General features: G+C 39.6%; 1 protein-coding gene across 1 annotated transcript in view; it reads left to right on the top strand.

Moving 5' to 3' along the window:
• Positions 1 to 19,926, top strand: part of LOC106086376 (uncharacterized) — a 79,513-nt gene that overhangs the window by 26,003 nt on the left and 33,584 nt on the right. The gene's annotated exons all lie outside the window — the stretch shown is intronic.

Below are 19,926 nucleotides of genomic sequence, written 5' to 3'. Positions count from 1 at the left end.
TAGTCCAATCATTTAAAACGAAGTTCGTGTCTTAAGTCTTTTGATTTTATAGCTTACTCTATGGAAAATATATATTTTTCAAGAAACCGAAAGTGCATGATGTTATGAAAGAAAAAGAAGCAATAGGAAAAGAGGAAATATAAGCATGAAAGACTATTTAACACATTTTATGGGAATTTTGCTTTGATTGGTTATTTTAAGCAAAAGAAGTGGGGAGAGACTATAGCGTAATGGTCTAATTAAACTTATTTGCATATAAATAAAGAAATTATGGCAGAAAAAGGGAACTCGTTATATGTCCCTCCAAAAGTCCAAATCATTGGAAAATGTCATCCCCTTACAGCCAAAAAGGTGTAAAAAACTAAAATCAAACATTAAACACATGTTCAAACTGTACGAAGGCCAAAATTGTAATTTCTCTGCCAGTAGTCCATAACTTGGCAATAATACATATTTTAATAATATTGAAACATTTTCTAACGGTTATACTACGCCAAGAAAGATAATGATGCAATGATACTATGGAACATTTTTGGAGTCATAGTAAAGTAAATTGCAAATCTGTCTATAAACAATACATTATGGAACAGGAACAAATTTCTCATATATCAATGAGGGCTGTACGATTCAAGTTATAAGTAAAAAGGGATCTCCATTTTACACCCGAGCACGAGCGGCGTACCGCAGAGCATTTCTTACATGACGTTGTATCTCACAAGTGTCGCCAGTATTACTTTTACTTTAATTGGCTATGACAGAATATTTGTTCCACTAGCCGAACGTAGAATAGCGTTCCAAGCGCCTCGATCTTCTGCGCTCATTCTAAAATCTCTGACACCAAGTTTCGAGGTGTCTCCACAACTTGATCTTTCCATCGGGCTTTTGGTCTTCCCGGTTTGTGTGTACTACCGTATTTGCCTTCAAAAGACTTCTTTGCTGGAGCTTCTTCATCCATTCAGACAACATGACCTAGCCAACGCAGCCGTTGTATTTGGATGCGTATGACTATGCTATCGTCGTCATACAGCTCGTACAGCTTGTGGTTCATAAGTCGCCTATATTCTCCGTTAACGCAAACTGGTCCATATATTTTACGAAGAATCTTTCTCTCAAATACTCCAAGCACTGCCTCATCTGCTTTCACAAGTATCCATGCTTCAGAACCATATAACAACACGGGTAGTATCAGTGTCTTTTAAAGTGTAGTCTTCGTCTAACGAGAGGTGGCCTTGTTTCTAAACTGCTTATTAGGTGGAGATAATCACCGTTGAAAATTTGTTCTGATGTTCTCCCTAAGACTCGAATCCAGGCGTCTAGCGTCGTAGGCGGACATGCTGCGCTACGGTGGGTTCTCATTGTCTGGGGGTGGAGAATTCTAATTTAGACTGCCATAAACTGGGGGTGGAAATCTCCAAACCCTTCTGGGGCTTTGCTCTACTGACCATACCATCATCCTAACTTGGAATTTCCCGAGTTAGTACGATGTTTTATGTACTGTCTTAAGGAACGCATCGTCATACCATACGGTGGTATGGTACCATTTCCATAGGTGAGAATCGGCCGAACCATCTCCATAAAGCAACCAGTGAATCCTCTCCGGCCTTAACCCACAACTACAACCTATCGATTTGCGACAGGTGTAAAGCGCATTCTGTCCCTCTCCTTAACATTTCTTGTCCAGTTAAGTTTCTGGCTAAGAGACAACTCTACCCCATCTACGACAGGTCCTCTAAATTACCAAGCTTTCTCTTTTTTATACCCTCCAACACAGGATGGGGGTATACTAATTTCGTTATTCCGTTTGTAACACCTTGAGATATTCGTCCAAGACCCCATAGAGATTATAAATTCTTGATTGGCATGACATGTTCGTCGTCCGTTCGTCTGTCGAAAGCACGCTATCTTTCGAAGAAGTAAAGCAAAGCACCTAAAATTTTGCATAAATACTTTTTATTATACCCTCCACCACAGGATGGGGGTATACTAATTTCGTCATTCTGTTTGTAACTACTCGAAATATTCGTCTGAGACCCCATAAAGTATATGTATTCTTGATCGTCGCGACATTTTATGTCGATCTAGCCATGTCCTTCCGTTCGTTAGTCTGTCTGTCGAAAGCACGCTAACTTTCGAAAGAGTAAAGCTAGCCGCTTGAAATTTTGCACAAATACTTCTTATTAGTGTAGGTCGATTGGTATTGTAACTGGGCCATATCGGTCCATGTTTTGATATAGCTGCCATATAAACCGATCTTGGGTCTTGACTTCTTGAGCCTCTAGAGAGCGCAATTCCTATCCGAATTGGCTGAAATTTGGCACGACGTGTTTTGATATGAATTAGAAGAACTGTGCCAAGTATGGTTCAATGCGGTCCATAACCTGATATAGCTGCCATATAAACGGATCTTGGATCTTGACTTCTTGAGCCTCTAGAGGGCGCAATTCCAATTTGATTTGGCTGAAATTCGGCACAACGTGTTTTGTTATGTTTTCTAACAAATATGGTTTAAATATGGTTTAAATCGGTATATAACCTTAAATAGCTGCTATATAAACCGATCTGGGATCTTGACTTCTTGAGGCTCTAGAGGGCGTAATTCCTATCCGATTTGGCATGACGTGTTTCCATATGACTTCCAATAACTGTGCTAAATATAGTCCAAATCAGTCCATAACCTGATATAGCTGCATATAAACCGATGTGGGATCTTGATTTCTTGAGTCACTAGAGGGCGCAATTCTCATCCGATTTCACTGAAATTTTGCATGACGTGTTTTATTATGACTTCCAACAACCGTACTATGTATGGTTCAAATCGGTCAATAACCTGATATAGCTGCCATATAAACCGCTCAGGGATCTTGACTTCTTGAGCCTCTAGAGAGCGTAATTGTTATCCGATTTTGGCTAAAATTTTTTACAACCTCTCCTGCCATGACCTTCAACATACGTGTCAAATATGGTCGGAATTGGTCTATAGCCTGATACAGCTCCCATATAAACCGATCTCCCTGTTTTACTTCTTGAGCCCTTAAAGGGCGCAATTCTTATTCAAATTGGCTGAAATTTTACACAATGACTTCTACTATGGTCTCCAATATTCATTTCAATTATGGTCTGAATCGGACCATAACTTGGTTAAGTTCCAATAGCATAGCAATTCTTTTCTTTTATCCTTTGTTAGCCTAAAAAGAGATACTGGGAAAAGAGCTCGACTTGGTCTTTAGAAAATTTTTTATTTTCTTTATAGGAATTCCTTTAAAATATTTTTTTAAATTTTTGCGAATGCTCATAACCTCAAAATATTAACAATTACATAAAACCTTTAAATGTTGAAACTTTCTTTGAAATCATTCAAATCTTCAATTAACATCTTAACCTCATAACTTGTAGTTTTTCTCAGCCATAGCTCAATTGAGATTGATGGCAAATTTTCTTGTTGACCCGTCTAATATTATATAATGGTTGACATCTATTTACTCTTCCATCATAGTCGTTGATGCCAAATTTCCATTTTCAACAAAAAAAAACAAAATGCAACTGAAAGCAAAATGTAATTATGTTTAAACTTCAACTTGAGTAAATATTTAGACAATGGCAGTTGAATTGGCTGACAGTAAGACAAAAAATACAGAAATATTAAAACAAATTGAGCAAATGTTGGTTAAAAAGCAACAACAACAACAACTACAGCAATAACATAAATGCATTTTAGTAATTATGCAGAAAACATTTGAGAAAGAAAAATAAAAACAAACTGAGAAAACACTGTTTGTTGTGCTTGAAGAAAAATAGAAAACAAAAGAGATATAAACAAAAACTAAATCTTCCGGCAATAACTAACAACGCAATCGCAATGGTTTGAAAAAAAAAATGCTCAAGAGAGAAGAGCAAAAAAAAAAAAGATAAGATTATATTGAATCTACAATACAAACAACTTGGTGGTTTTTATAACTTTAATGTAGAGCATAAAAGGTAGCTTTGTTAATTTGAAACCCACTCTGACACCCTGTATCTCATTTTGTGCTACAGATTTCTCCTCTTCTACAAATGTCTAAGACATCTTGCATTGCGAACAATCAATTAATCAAAAATTTAACCCTTCTGTTATGACTTTCAATATATGTTCCAAATATGGTATAAACAAGACGGATATCGCAAAATCGACGTAAAATGTCATGGCGATCAAAAATATATCTTATCTTTATAGGGTCTTAAACCAATATTTCAATGCATTATACAAAAAGTAGAATTTGTAAGAAATTCTTTCTATTATGAGCAGTGTTGCCGTTTTTGGTAGTTTCCTACCAAAATTGGTAGCTTTTTATTCGCTTGATAGGTTTGTTAGGCTGACCTCAATTTTTGGTAGGTTTTTCACACATATAAATACTAAGTTAATTACTGAAAAATCGCTGGGGATAACTAAAAATTCGCTTGGTAGGTTTGTTAGACTGACCTCAATTTTTGGTAGGTTTTTTCGAACATATAAATACCAACTTAATTACTGAAAAATCGCTGGGGATAACTAAAAATTATTTCACTTCTTGTTGTTTTTGTGAATTCCTCAAGAGTGCAGAATGAAACTATTGATGTCGAGGAACCAAATACTGTTACAAGAGGTCTTACTTTACTTACTTACTTCAATTGGCTATGACAGAATATTTCTTCCACTAGCCGAACGTAGAATTGCGATCTAAGCGCCTCGATCTTCTGCGTTCATTCTAAAATCTCTGACACCAAGTTTTGAGGTGTCTCCCATCACTTAATCTTTCCATCGGGCTTTTGGTTTTCCCGGTTTGCGTGTACCACCGTGTATGCCTTCAAAAGACTTCTTTGCTGGAGCTTCTTTATCCATTCTGACAACACGACCTAGCCAACGCAGCCGTTGTATTTTGATGCGTGTAACTATGGTATTATAGTCATACAGTTCATAAAGGTCGTGGTTCATAAGTCGCCTATATTCTCCATTAATGCCAACTGGTCCATATATTTTACGAAGAATCTTTCTCTCAATTACTCCAAGTACTACTTTCACAAGTACACACGCCTCAGTACCATATAACAACACGACTAGTATCAGTGTCTTGTATAGTGTAATCTTCTTCTGTCTAGAGGTGGTCTTGTTTCTAAACTGCTTACTTAGTCTAAAGTAACATCTGTTTGCCAGTATTATTCTTCGCTTTATCTCAAAACTGGTGTCATTCGTTGCGGTTACGGCGGTGCCAAGGTAGATAAAGTTGCTGACTATCTCAAAGTTGTGGTTTCCAACTTCCCCATTTTCTTTATCAAACAAGGCGTTTTGAGAGTTGAAACCATCCATTATCACCATTTACCGCCAGACTCATTTTTACAGACTCTCTTTCGATTCTTTCAAAGACTGCAGTTACTACTTCAACCTATGACCGACCGACCTATGATGTCGATGTCGTCGGGATAGGCGAGTAGCATATATTCTCTTGCGATTAGTATACCATATGTATTCATATCTGCATCTCGTATAATATTCTCCAGCAGGATATTAAAGAGATCACACGATAACCTGTCTACATGTCTGAAACCTCGTTTTGTATTAAATGGTTCGGAGAGATACTTTTCTATTCCTACTGAGGAACGTGTCATCCTGCAGAGTCTTATTAATGATACTAAACTCAGACATGGCTTGAAATACCTTTGAACGTAAAGGCGTATCGAAAGCGGCTTTGTAGTCAACATAAATATGGTAGGTGTTGATTTGTCCTTCTCGGGTCTTTTCCAGGATTTGGCGAAGTGTGAATATCTGGTGGGTGGATTTACCAGGTCTAAAGCGGCATTGATAGGGCCAAATTATCTCGTTGACTTTAGGTTTTAATCTTTCACACAGTACGCTCGAGAGTATCTTGTAAGCGATGGGGAGGAGACTTATTCCTCTGTAGTTGGTACATTCCGTTTTGTCTCCTTTCTGGTGTACGGAACATAGTATGCTGAGGTTCTAATCATCGGGTATTCGTTCTTCTAGCCAGATTGCGCAGATAAGCTGATACATACGCCTTATCAGCTTGTCGCCATCGGTCTTAAATAGTTCAGTGGGTAACCCATCGGCACCAGCTGCCTTGTTGTTCTTTAGTTGGGTCACTGCTACTTGGACCTCATTCTGACTTGGAGATAAACATTTTATACCATCATCATTGGTTTGGTTTTGCGGTATCCTCTTCGGAGCCAACAAGGGGTCTTACTGCTTAAAATTTCAGCAAAAAGGGCGTAAGATCTGATATAGACTGTATCTGGTACGAGAAAGAATCTCTTCCAAATTTGACAAATTAGGTTAGGTTGAAAAGAGGGTTCAGATATTAATCCGCCCCATGTCAGCATGGACATACACCTTAGCCCGTAGTCGGCTTGTTGTGCGCTCTAAAAAACTATAAAGTAACCTCTAACAAGAAAATTTTATGTTAATCCTTCCGTGCTACTTACAAAATCCTTAATTGTTTTTAATACCACTCGGTTCATGTCTGGTATTGTGTCTCCACCTAAGTGCCGGTATCTGTTAGACGCGAAAGCCGGGCAATGACAAAGAAAATGCTCCAACGTCTCATCATCTTCCCCCCATACCCTACACATGCTATAACTTGCCGCACCGATTTTACATAAGTGAGCTCGTAGTCCTATGTGTCCCGTTATGATACCAATAGCTATACTGACCTCCTTCTTACTTCCTTTTTGTAATAGCCTAGTCTTCTCATGATCTGGACCCCTCCATAGGATTTTCGCCGTCCTACATACCGTTTCACTGTTCCACAATGTTGCATGCACATTCGTCGCCCACTCTCTTAACTCGGACTGCGTCGACCCGAAAGGCTTCGGGTTAACCAAGTTTATTGACGGCAGTCCTCTGGCCTTCACCGCCAAATCGGTTGCCCTTTCATTTCCCCTTACTCAGTTATGACCCGACACCCAAACGATGCGGATTTTGCCATCCTAAGAGAAGGCGTTAATCTCCTTCTTACACTGCAAGACTGTTCGTGACCTTGACCGTCCTGGTTGTTATTGCCCTTATGGCAATTTTACTGTCGGTAAAGATGTTCACACTCGACGTCCTCGCGTTAGCACCACACCACTTCACGCATTCCGTGATCGCCTGGATCTCCGCCTGCAGGACCGTATTATGGTCAGGCAGTCGAAAACAAATCTCAGTCCTTGGGTTCTAAATGCAGACCCTCAGGCCCACTTTTTCCTCTAGCTTTGATACGTCCGTCTAACATGATCTTTCAGATGGCAATACTAGGATTCCGTCAATCGAAGACTGTGCCTCACACTCGACTTCAAGGTTCATCTCAGGTATCCGTTCGGACACCTCTTTCCTTTCTTCCAGGTTTCCTATCGTCGCCACGATTATACCGCTATGGTATGATCTGCTCCCATCCTCAATCCATTCTCCCATCGCCTTAAGTCTCATAGCCGCAGTGGCTGCCTCACACTTTCCTATCGTCGCCACGATTACACCGCGATGGTATGATCTGCTCCCATCCTCAATCCATTCTCCCATCGCCTTAAGTCTCATAGCCGCAGTGGCTGCCTTACAGTTTCCTATCGTCGCCACGATTATACCGCGATTATATAAGCTGCTCCCATCTCAATCCATTCTCCCATCGCCTTAAGTCTCATAGCCGCAGTGGCGGCCTCATACTTAATCTTTATGTCAATGGGTCTGATATCTAGAATAGTCACCAGTGCTCCAATGGGCGTGGTCCTCATCGCTCCGCCTATGTCAAGACAACATGTTCTCTGTGTAAGAAATGCGGCTTTTGGGTGTTCGATGGTTTCAATCGTAAATCGGGGCATCTGCAGCTGCATACAAATATGACCAGATGGCGCCAAAAATTGGAAGAAAACGCGCATTTCTTGTCATTTAAATTTTTAAATCGGGAGATCGCCTTATCCAAAATCGGCACAGTTGTTCCTTGAAATCAGGGCGAAAATACGACTTTTCTTATGCGGCTACGATTATACCGCGATTGTATAAGCTGCACTCATTCTCAATCCATTCTCCCTTCGCCTTAGGTCTCATAGCCGCAGTGGAGGCCTCATACTTAATCTTTATGTCAATGGGTCAGATAGTCTCCAGTGCCCCAATGGGCGTGCTCCTCATTGCTCCGCCTATGCCAAGACAACATGTTCTCTGAGTAAGAAAACCACATTTTTGACTTGTAGAACATTTGGTGTTCTACAAGCCAAAATATTTCGGTTTTAATAGAAGGCCAATATCCAAACATGCCGTTTTATATGTGGATGCAGAAGATTCAAGTAGCCTCCACATCCGGGTCATTTCACGGGGCGAGGATGTCGATGATGGTCACCCCTAAAGTGGGTGGCGAAGATGGTCACCCCTTAAGTGGGCAACGCAAAAGGGGTTGGATGTGGTATGAACCGCATCCATTGAACACTAATTTTTATTGCAGTCTGATCATAAACAGTAAAATTGATCATATATTTGTAAATTTAGCGTCATTTGTGATAGTATAAAATTTAGGTCTTGATTCTTTTCTTTTTGATTTGGACCTTTATAACTGTTAAATTTTTATACATTACACAAACATTTGTCATCAATCATTAAAACATTCAATTGTCTGGTTATTTGTCTTGGGTGCCGACTAGGATTGTATTACTGCCTAATGATTGGCAACTTGTTTGGTTTATTCACTTCCGTCAGCCATAAGCAAAGAGGACACTGAAGGACAATGAAGATATCTTTTGGGTTTTGCTGTTTGGCCAATTCAGAATATTGGACCTTGGTCTAATGTAGAACATTTGTAGAACTATCTTAAATTTTGATAGGAAATAATTTTCTTGAGTGGCAATACTGATCATGAGATGTTATTATTTTATTTCACATATTTCATATTTTTCCTAGTCTCATACTATTAAAATTCAATATATCTAAAATGACGTGTATATGTCTTATGTTTTTTGTTGTTTTTTTTTTTTTTTCTAAACAAATCCATGAAATTGCTTAATTTATTCATTTCCTTGACCTATTCTCAATCAAACAAAAAAAAGCTATGATCGAAATAGGTCACCACACCGCTTTCTTTAATAGCAGCAAATTATGAATTTTCTTTGTGACAAATGTCAATAACCAGCCACATGTTTTTTACAATGTCTAAACATTTAAAATATCGAACCGTATCATTAGTGACAACATAAAACTCATATTAATCAAAAAAATAGAGAGAAAAATATAAATAAAAAAAACTGAGTGTCAAAAGAGGGTGTGAGATATTTAAAATGTCGATTTGATTATAATAAAAAATAAAATATTAACCAATATTCACATAAAAATGGAAGATGAACGAACAAACGATCGATCGTATGGGCCGCGAACTACGACTGCGCAACATGTGTTAAAAACGGATGATTTCTTCTCATCGTTAATTTTTTTCTCACAAAAACAGCAACAGTGATGAGGTAGCAGCATATGCATGGCGTTGTACATGTGTAAATACGGATGTTTTTTCTGCATTTCATAATTTCATGAAATTCAAAAAGAAACAAGAAAAAGAAGTAAACAAAGAGAGAAAAAACCCCATGCATTTAAAAAATAATTTTATTTCAACTATAGTGGGTAGGGCTGGTAAGTGATGATGGTTTTTTTTTTCGTCATAAGTTTAAATGCTTTTCCTCCCCCTTGTTTTGTATCTTTACTTTAGCTGAATGGATAACAAGTGAACTATAATGGTAGGCCCCAATCGGCTTCATTTGTATTCAAAACTTCAACTTAAAAAAAATCTTACAATAACTATAGTAATGAAGTAATATTTTCTTTTATTTTTTGTGATTATAAAACAGCAAAAAAAAGATGCTGTCACATCAACGACAAACTGTAAATATTTTTGAAAAAATTTAAAGTCCAACTTTTTTTTTCATTTCATATTTCTTCGCACAGGCTAATACGTAGATGGAATAAAAAGTGTTCATTCCAATAGGGTATAACTTTTTTTAAGAGTGGTTTTACAATGTTTGTCCACCTTGGCCGTTCCAAAGATTTTCTTGAATTTCTGGAGCAACGTATTAAGAAGCAGAAGAATCGCATGTTAAGTGGCGCTGTCGAATTCAATTTATCTCCTCAAAATATGCTCATGTCTAATCTAAAAATCCATTTCTTCTGTAAGAAGTTGATCACGCAAATGCAAATTTTGCCCATGAATATTCCACTAAGGAACAGGGGCAAACTTCTCACATATCAATGAGTGCAGTCCGATTCAAATTTAAGCTCAATGATAAGGGGCCTCCTTTTTATAGCCGAGTCCGAACGGCGAGCCGTAGTACGACACCTCTTTGGAGAGAAGTTTTACATGGCATAGAACCTCACAAATGTCGCCAGCATTAGGAGGGGAGAACCACCGGTGAAATTTTTTTTTGATAGTCTCGCCAGGAGACCATGAGAAGTTGATCTCAGATCCTCTAAATTTCGATAGTAATTTTTATACCCTCCACCATAAGATGGGGGGTATACTAATTTCGTCATTCTGTTTGTAACTACTTGAAATATTCGTCTGAGACCCCATAAAGTATATATATTCTTGATCGTCGTGAAATTTTATGTCGATCTAGCCATGTCCGTCCGTCTGTCCGTCCGTCCGTCCGTCCGTCCGTCCGTCCGTCTGTCTGTCGAAAGCACGCTAACTTCCGAAGGAGTAAAGCTAGCCGCTTGAAATTTTGCACAAATACTTCTTATTAGTGTAGGTCGGTTGGTATTGTAAATGGGCCATATCGGTCCATGTTTTGATATAGCTGCCATATAAACCGATCTTGGGTCTTGACTTCTTGAGCCTCTACAGTGCGCAATTCTTATCCGATTGGAATGAATTTTTGCACGACGTGTTTTGTTATGATATCCAACAACTGCCCCAAGTATAGTTCAAATCGGTCCATAACCTGATATAGCTGCCATATAAACCGATCTTGGGTCTTGACTTCTTGAGCCTCTAGCGTGCGCAATTCTTACCCGATCAGAATGAAATTTTGCACGTCGTGTTTTGTTATTATATCCAACAACTGTGCCAAGTATGGTTCAAATCGGTCCATAACCTGATATAGCTGCCATATAAACCGATCTTGGGTCTTGACTTCTTGAGTCTGTAGAGTGCGCAATTCTTATCCGATAGGAATGAAATTTTGCACGACGTGTTTTGTTATGATATCCAACAACTGTGCCAAGTATGGTTCAAATCGGTCCATAACCTGATATAGCTGCCATATAAACCGATCTTGGGTCTTGACTTCTTGAGCCTCTAGAGTGCGCAATTCTTATCCGATTGGAATGGAATTTTGCACGACGTGTTTTGTTATGATACCCAACAACTGTGCCAAGTATGGTTCAAATCGGTCCATAACCTGATATAGCTACCATATAAACCGATCTTGGGTCTTGACTTCTTGACCCTCTAGAGGGCACAATTCTTATCCGATTGGAATGAAATTTTGCACGACGTGTTTTCTTATTATATCCAACAACAGTGCCAAGTATGGTTGAAATCGGTTCATAACCTGAAATAGCTGCCATATAAACCGATCTGGGATCTTGACTTCTTGACCCCTAGAGGTCGCAATTATTATCCGATATGCCTGAAATTTTGTACGATGGATCCTCTCTTGACCATCAACAAACGTGTTTATTATGGTCTGAATCGGTCTATAGCCCGATACAGATCCCATATAAATCGTTCTCTCTATTTTACTTCGTGAGCCCCAATGGGCGCAATTCTTAAACGAATTGGCTGAAATTTTACACAGGCCTCCAACATATAATTTAATTGTGGTCCGAACCGGACCATATCTTGATATCGTTTTAATAGCAGAGAAACTCTTTTCTTATATCCTTTTTTGCCTAAGAAGAGATGCCGGGAAAAGAACTTGACAAATGCGATCCATGGTGGAGGGTATATAAGATTCGGCCCGGCCGAACTTAGCACGCTTTTACTTGTTTATCCTCTAACATAGGACGGTGGGTATACTAACCTTTTAGGATCGCATGACGACAAAGAATCGATTTAGTAATGGACGTCTGTCTGTTAAAACTCTAAGGCACCCTAGGTTTTGAACGAATCTCTCATAACGACGATTGGCATAAATATCTCCTCAGACAGCCAGGCAGCCGTTTAATCCCTGAAGAAAGTATTTCTGAATTCAAAAACCGAAGGCGTTTTGTCGCAGATCGCTCATCAAGATGGCTGAACAGTTCAAAATTCACCTGTTCTACGTGCCGAGCCAAAGAGATATCCCAGGAAATTGTAGAGCAGATGAGCTTGCGAGATTAGGAACTACAAAATACATTCCAAGTTTGTCGCAGATCACTCATCAAGATGGATGAACAGTTCAAAATTCACCTGTTCTAGGTGCCCGACCAAAGAGATATCCCCTTGAATTGTAGAGCAGATGAGCTTGCGAGATAATGAACTACCAAATACATTTCAGGGGAACTGGAATCTGTGGGTATGCCTCTAGCGACATGCAGGCTTAGTTTGCAGGATCAGGTCCGAAAGGCAACGAATGATAGATTTCACAAAGAGGGGGTTGTGCGCCTTCCAAGATTATGGGGATAACTACGTGCACCATACATGCTGGAACTTTGTGCCCCGACTTGTGTGGCGTTCATCGTTATCACGGGAAGCTTAGCTAAGAGCTACCGGGAGCGTCCACAGGTTGCGGATAGAGGAAAGATTCGTTTTTATACGGAGTAGCTACTAATGCGGCCGAAGGCATTCAGCGATTTCGAGAGGAGGGTCTCAGTGAGGGCACAGGTGGCACTGACTTAAATACTGAGTGCCAAAGACACTCGAGATGATAAGGCGAGTTTTTGGCGCCTTTAAATTATCAATGGCCAACATCAACGTCTGTTCCCAGATTAGGGGCGGCTGGAGGCGAGCGTCGGATTTTGGAGCAAGCGACTCGCGACACACAGGGATACATGTGCGATCCCACAAAATCCATCCGGGCGCTGCGCCAGTTACCCGCCCTCTTGAAATTACAATTACTCTGAGAAACAAAAGAATAAAAAAACGGACCTTTCTAACGTTGACGACCTACGCAATCGAAAAAAGGGCAATGATTTGCGGATCTGCACCTGGAATGTCCGGATTCTTTACAGAGAAGGTGCAGTATACGCATTGGCTGATGTATTGGAGAAGTAAATTTTTGCCCATGAACTTTCCACTAAGGAACAGGAGCAAACTTCTCACATATCATAAGGGGCCTCCTTTTTATAGCCGAGTCCGAACGGCGTGCCGCAATGCGACTTTTCTTTGAAGAAAAGTTTTACATGGCATAGTACCTCATAAATGTTGTCAGAAGTACAAGACAGATATTACGGCCCTACAGTAAGTGCGATGGACTGGGAATGGCGTTACAACAACACCAAATGGTGATGAACTATACTATAGCTGTTGTTGTTGTTGTAGCAGTGTTATACACCGCGGCGGCAGCCTTTGCCGATGAAGAACTTCATCGGGTCAAACCGGTACGTACAACCGGCTGCCATGGGATTGATTATAGCTGTCTTAACACGAGGCATGCATTTGGCTGTGGATTTATGGTAAGTCGGAGACTGAAACACCTTGCCTCCAGCTTTACTCCGGTGGATGAGAGGCTAACCACAATCCGCAAAAAGCCAAAATCTTCAACATAAGCCTTATTTGTGCCCAAGGAAGACAAGGACGAGCAGACCAAGGATATTTTCTATGAGCGCCTAGAGAGAGAATACGACCGCTGCCCCGCCTATAATATTCAAATCGTTCTGGGAGATTTTAATGCAAAGATAGGGAAGGAAAATATCTTTAGTCCAACAGTCAGAAAATTTAGCCTACACGAAGAAACTTCCCAAAATGGATTGAGGCTAATTGATTTCGCCGCAGCAAAGAACATGGTAGTTAGCAGCATCATCGAAGGATTCACACGGCCGAAGATTATCACCCGATCAGAACACAGGAAACCAAATTGATCATGTTGTAATAGATGGAAGGCATTCATCCAGCGTGTTAGATGTACGATCGATTCGAGGAACAAACATAGATTCGGATCATTACCTTGTTGCAGCAAAGGTTCGCACCCGTCTGAGCATGACGAGAAAAGTCCTATCCGACACTGCACGGAAGCTGGACATTGAAAAGCTGCAAACACAACAGATGGCAATGGCATACTCCAAACGACTGACTCAACTACTTGATGGAACCACTCCTTCTCCCGAAGATATAACGGCGCAATAGCAAATTATTGCCCCCTCCATGGAAAATGCCTCGAAATTCGTACTTGGGTACTGGAAGCCTGTCCCAAAAAACTCATGGTACGACCAAAAGTGTCGAGATGCTACTAAAGCCAAGTATGCGGCATACAGAACAACCCTGCAGTCAGTAGCAACGTGCCAGATGAAGAAGAGAGGAGTAACGTCTATTCCGCAGAAAGAAAAGGGAAATGAAACAACGTGAGTGTGAGCGAATTGTTCAGGAGTCCGAATGAAGCCCGGAAGTTCTATCAAATTTCAAACCGACAGGCACATCCTCCTGCAGAGACAAAGAAGGAAATCTGGTAACTGATACAGATAGTGTACTGAGGATATAGAAAGAACATTTTACCAAGCTACTAGTGTCCTAGAACATACCGCAGAACCAATCCCTGATGATGGTATAGAAAGTTTACCCCCTAGTCAAAATGAGGTGAACCAACTGAAGAACAACAAGGCAGCAGTAGCCGACGGGTTACCCGCTGAAATATTTAAAACCGTAGTTGACACGCTGATAAGGCGTATATACAGGGTGGCTGATGAATATTGCTACAATGATGAATATTGCTACATTTTTTTTTCGGTGTATGGAATACATTTTTCTTTTATTCATGTTAAATTAAATTATTAAATTAATTATTAAATTATTATTAATTAAATTAATTAATTAATTAATTAAATTAATTATTAAATTATTATTATTAAATAGAAAAAAAGTTATTACATTTTTCATCAGCTTGTATGCGCGATCTGGCTAAAAGAACGCATACCTGATGATTTGAACCTTAGCATACTGTGTCCCGTACACAAGAAAGGAGACAAGACGGAATGTGCCAACTACAGAGGAATAAGTCTCCTCCCCATCGCATACAAGATACTCTCGAGCGTACTGTGTGAAAGATTAAAACCTAAAGTCAATGCGATAATTGGGCTCTATCAATGCGGCTTTAGACCTGGTAAATCCACCATAAACCAGATATTTACACTGCGCCAAATCCTGAAAAGGACCCGAGACCGCTTTCGATACCCTTTACGTTCAAACATATTTCAAGCCATTGTTAAATTATTAATTATTATTAAATTTAAAGTAATTTTTAATGATGGAGGCCATCGTAGCGCAGAGGTTAGCATGTCCGCTTATGACGCTGAACGCCCGGGTTCGAATCCTGGCGAGACCATCAGAAAATATCAGCTGTGGTTTGTGAGGTACTAGGTCATGTAAAAACTTCTCTCCAAAGAGGTGTCGCACTGCGGCACGCCGTTTGGACTCGGCTATAAAAAGGAGGCCCCTTATCATTGAGCTTAAACTTGAATCGGACTGCACTCATTGATATGTGAGAAGTTTGCCCCTGTTCCTTAGTGGAATATTCATGGACAAAATTTGCATTTGCATTATTTAATTAAAGTCAAGCAACTCCTGTTTTCTAGACAAATAAATGATCTCTCAAGATAAAAGTTTAAATGTCATTGAAATGAATGATTGTAGAGGCAAATTAATTTTCTTTTTTAAAGAAGTTTCTCCAATTTTGCAGAAGGACATAAAAACACCAAAACTCCATTATAATAAAAAATATATGGCCACGATATAACATTATGCCACTGGGAAATCCCTCAACCATGCCACAAAAATGTGACCTTAGTTACAAGCAATAAGTATGTGTGTTTAACACCCAATTTGACTTAGTCCCTAAAATGTCTTTAAACTTTAACAACAACTCTCGCTGTAAGGGGTCTTTTCTGTTGAATTTTCATTCATTTGTTGGTTAATATTCTGCTAAACGATGCACGTGATGGATTACTTGCAAAATTTTATGTTAAATTAAGCAGCGTCGTCATAATCGTTGCCGTTAATGCCATTGTTGCTGCTTTTGTTGCTGCTTTTGTTTAAACCAAGAAACGCCCCGAGTGGTTACAGGTGGAAGAGGTGGGTCTCATCTTTGATGTTGTTTGGTTTGTCCGCTAGTTTTTTTTGCATTGTCGCACACAAAAAGAAAATAACAAAACATGAATTGTGGCACCAATTTTGCTTCATTGTTGTTGTATTCTGTTTTTTTTTTTGTTTCTTATTTTACGAAAATAATATTTTGGTGAAATTTTTTCCTGTAGTCATCTTTTGAGTTGCTTTTGCGATCTTCGTCATCGTCATTATCAACGGCATAAGTCTGGGTTATGATGACTTGACTGCATTGACCTTGGTTAGCTGATGTTGTAATAGCTATCAATGATTCTTGTTTTTATGTAATCTTGATTTAATTTTCATTTTCTTGTGCTGGGATTTATTGCATTTTTGTGGGTTTGTATCTTAAATTATGCCAGACTTTAGTTTGCAAGTAATGAAAATATTGAGAACATTATGTGCATTATAATAAGTAAATTTTTTTTAACTGAGTCTATATATGGAATATGAAATACGTTATAATAAATTTGGCCATGAACATTCCATAAGGCAACAGGGGCAGACTTCAATGTATGTAAATTTCTTTTTTAAGGTTATATAAGACTTCAGGCATGACTAAGACTTAAGACAGAAACCTTTTCTATATCGGGAATGGTTAAGTATGCTCTGGGTTTAGTTTAATGTAATAGACCATTTACCGTAGGATGGGTCAATGTCGTAGTCTATGGCAAAATCAGAGTAGAAAAGCGAGCTTTCGGGTTTTAACGACAAACTTTTTTCATGTTAAAAACCCAAAGCTCAATTTGTTGCAACATTTTTTAGAATTCCTCATAGACTAACCTTCTATCTGTCTACAGTAAAAGTGATCCAGGAACTCGGCTCTCTATATGTCTACAGTAAAAGTTATCCAGGAACTCGGCTCTCTATATTTCTCACTGGATGAGGTAGTGCGCAAGCTAGTGCTCGAGAACGATTGTAGAATGAGGCTGATCTTCTGTTTCGAGCACAATGCACATCACTCTCAATGGAAACAAACGTAAAAATGTACTAAGTTCGACCGAGCTGAGTCTTGGAAAACCATAATCATGGATTGTCCTAGAAATGTATACAATACAAGTAGAAAGGCGTTAAGTTCGGCCTGGCCAAACTTTGGATACCAACCATCCCGGGTATATATGTAAACCAGCTTTCGTCATAATCGGGTGAGAAATGCATAATTAATGCCCCCTATATTGAAATATGGTCCGATTTAGACCAAATTCGGCACGGATATTGAGTGGTCTAATAAGTACAAGACATTGTTCAATTTTGTAGAACAAATTATTGGTCTTCTTGGTAGCTATATCCAAATATATACCGCTCTGAACCATATACGACACGGATGTCGAAAAGCCTAACGTACGTCACTGTGTCAAATTTCAGCAAAATCGAATTATAACTGCGCCTTTTATGAGGCCAAGACTCTTAATCCAGACATCGGTCTATTTCCTATTTCCAAATCTGAACCAAATTGAAGAAGAATGTTGAGGTGCCTAATACAACTCACGTTCCCAAATTTCGGAGACATCGGCCATGCGCCATTTATGGGTCTTAAACCATAAATCGAGAGATCGATCTATATGGCAGATATATCCAAATGTTGTGCGATCTAGGCCAAATTGCAGAAATATGTCAAGGGGCCTAGTCCAACTCATTGTTCCAATTTTCGGCTACATAGGATAACAAATGCGCTTTTTATGGGTCCAAAACCTTAAATGAAGAGATCGGTCTATATGGCAGATGTATCCAAATCTGGACCGATTTGAGCCAAATTGAAGAAGTATGTCGAAGACCCCAACACAACTCACTGTCCCAAATTTCGGCGACATCGGTCAATAATTGTGCATTTTATGGGTCTTAAACCATAAATCGAGTGATCGGTCTATATGAAAGCTATATTAAAATCTGGACCAATCGGAGCCTTAAATCGAGAGATTGATCCATATGGCAGCTATATCCAAAACTGGATCGATCTAGGCCAGATTGCAGAAAGATATCGAGGGGCCTAACATAACTCACTGTCTCAAATTTCGGCAACATCGAACCATAAATCCGCCTTTTATGGGCCCAAAACCTTAAATCGAGAGATCGGTCTATATGGCAGCTATATCCAAATCTGAACCGATCGGGGCCAAATTGAAAAAGGGTATTGACTAACCTTACACAACTCCCTGTCCCAAATTTCAGCAAAATCATATAATAAATGTGGCTTTTATGGGCCTAAGACCTTCAATCGGCGGATCGGTCTATATTAACTATGTGCTGAATGGAAGGCGGAATGTAAGGTTGGTTTGCATCCCTAAAGCGAAAAACGGATCACTGTCTGTCCAAGGACGACAGGTGGATTAACCTCTCATTTTTCGTCCTAAAGAACCTGGAAAGACCATTGGACAAATGAGAACAGAGATAAGTGTAGTCGGGTGGGTTAATTTATATGACCTCTACGCATCTTATACTGCTTGGTATAGAAGGCCTGAGTGTTTAATGAGATGACTTTTATGAACTGTGTTTGGCCGAACTAAGACGCCCTGGTAGCCGTGTTGGTAGAGTGTTTGGATTACCAATAGGGGACGCGGGATCGATTCTTACCATTGGCCTTGGTCTATCACTATTGTGGTATCATAGTGGACTTAAAATTGTCTAAATGAGTATGTAAAGTACTGCCACTCTTATCTAACATTGACTGAACTATGTACCCACTCCCTGCCAAAGTAGTACGTGCTAATAAGTCTTTTATCTTTGTGATCCCACATAGTTCGGTCAGCGATTGAGGATATTCCTTTAGAGGTATAGATTGTCGGTTAATTCATTTGGCCCATACAAGGCGACTGGACTCGATGGCATACTGCCTGCAATGTTACACAGTATAGGCTAGTATGCCTTGTGACTCTTTTAATAACTTTTCATTTGTCGAACTATATCTGACCAAGAACTAAAAGTCGATAAACCACTCATATTTCGTGTTAAAAACCCTGGAAAGTCCATTGGACACGTATATGAGGAAACTATTTGATCCATTATTGGAAGACAGCTTTTGACTGCTTACAACAGATGTAGATAATTGTCTACTAGGAAGAAATTTGGGTAGTCGTCTTTACATTGACAAAATTTATAAACGTACCATAAGAAGTTTTTAATAATGTGAGGCTGGAGTCCACACGTATTTCTCCGGTGACAGAATTATCAACGACGCATCACCAGCTAAGTGTTCAAGATTGTGAGAAGATTAAAAGCCATTTATTGTGGCTCCTGGTTATCAATGGAATTCTCAGCTCTTTTGGAGAATCGAGGGTGATGGTTACCGCCTACTTGGATAACTTTGTCGTTATGGTGGGTGGCCGATTTATCACTACTATTACAGAACTAGTTTAGAGAGCATTTAGGAAGTTTTCTAAGCGGGCGATGGTTAGTAGTCTTCGAGTACAGCCCATAAAGCCTGAGTTGGTAATATTCGGCAGAAAGAGGGAAATATTCTGAACGGAATATGGGTGTCAGTACCTAAATGTCGTCCTACACCAAATACTGATCTGAAGAAGAAACGTCGATTAAAGGGCAAAAAAAACAACATGAGTTCTACTCCTTGCAACTCGATAAGTAAGAGCCTGGACGTCAACAGCGGTGGTTTGCCAAATTCTCCCCTATCGACCTAGCATTAGGCTCTAGATAGTCCTCCGAGCCCTTCGAGCCCTACGAAGAATAATCGAGAAGGTATATAAAACAGCGGTGGAGCTGAACTTAG

The sequence above is a fragment of the Stomoxys calcitrans genome, chromosome 2 (genome assembly GCF_963082655.1).
Source record: "Stomoxys calcitrans chromosome 2, idStoCalc2.1, whole genome shotgun sequence".
Classification (NCBI taxonomy): Eukaryota; Metazoa; Arthropoda; class Insecta; order Diptera; family Muscidae; genus Stomoxys; species Stomoxys calcitrans.
This window is presented reverse-complemented; position numbering and strand designations above follow the sequence as displayed.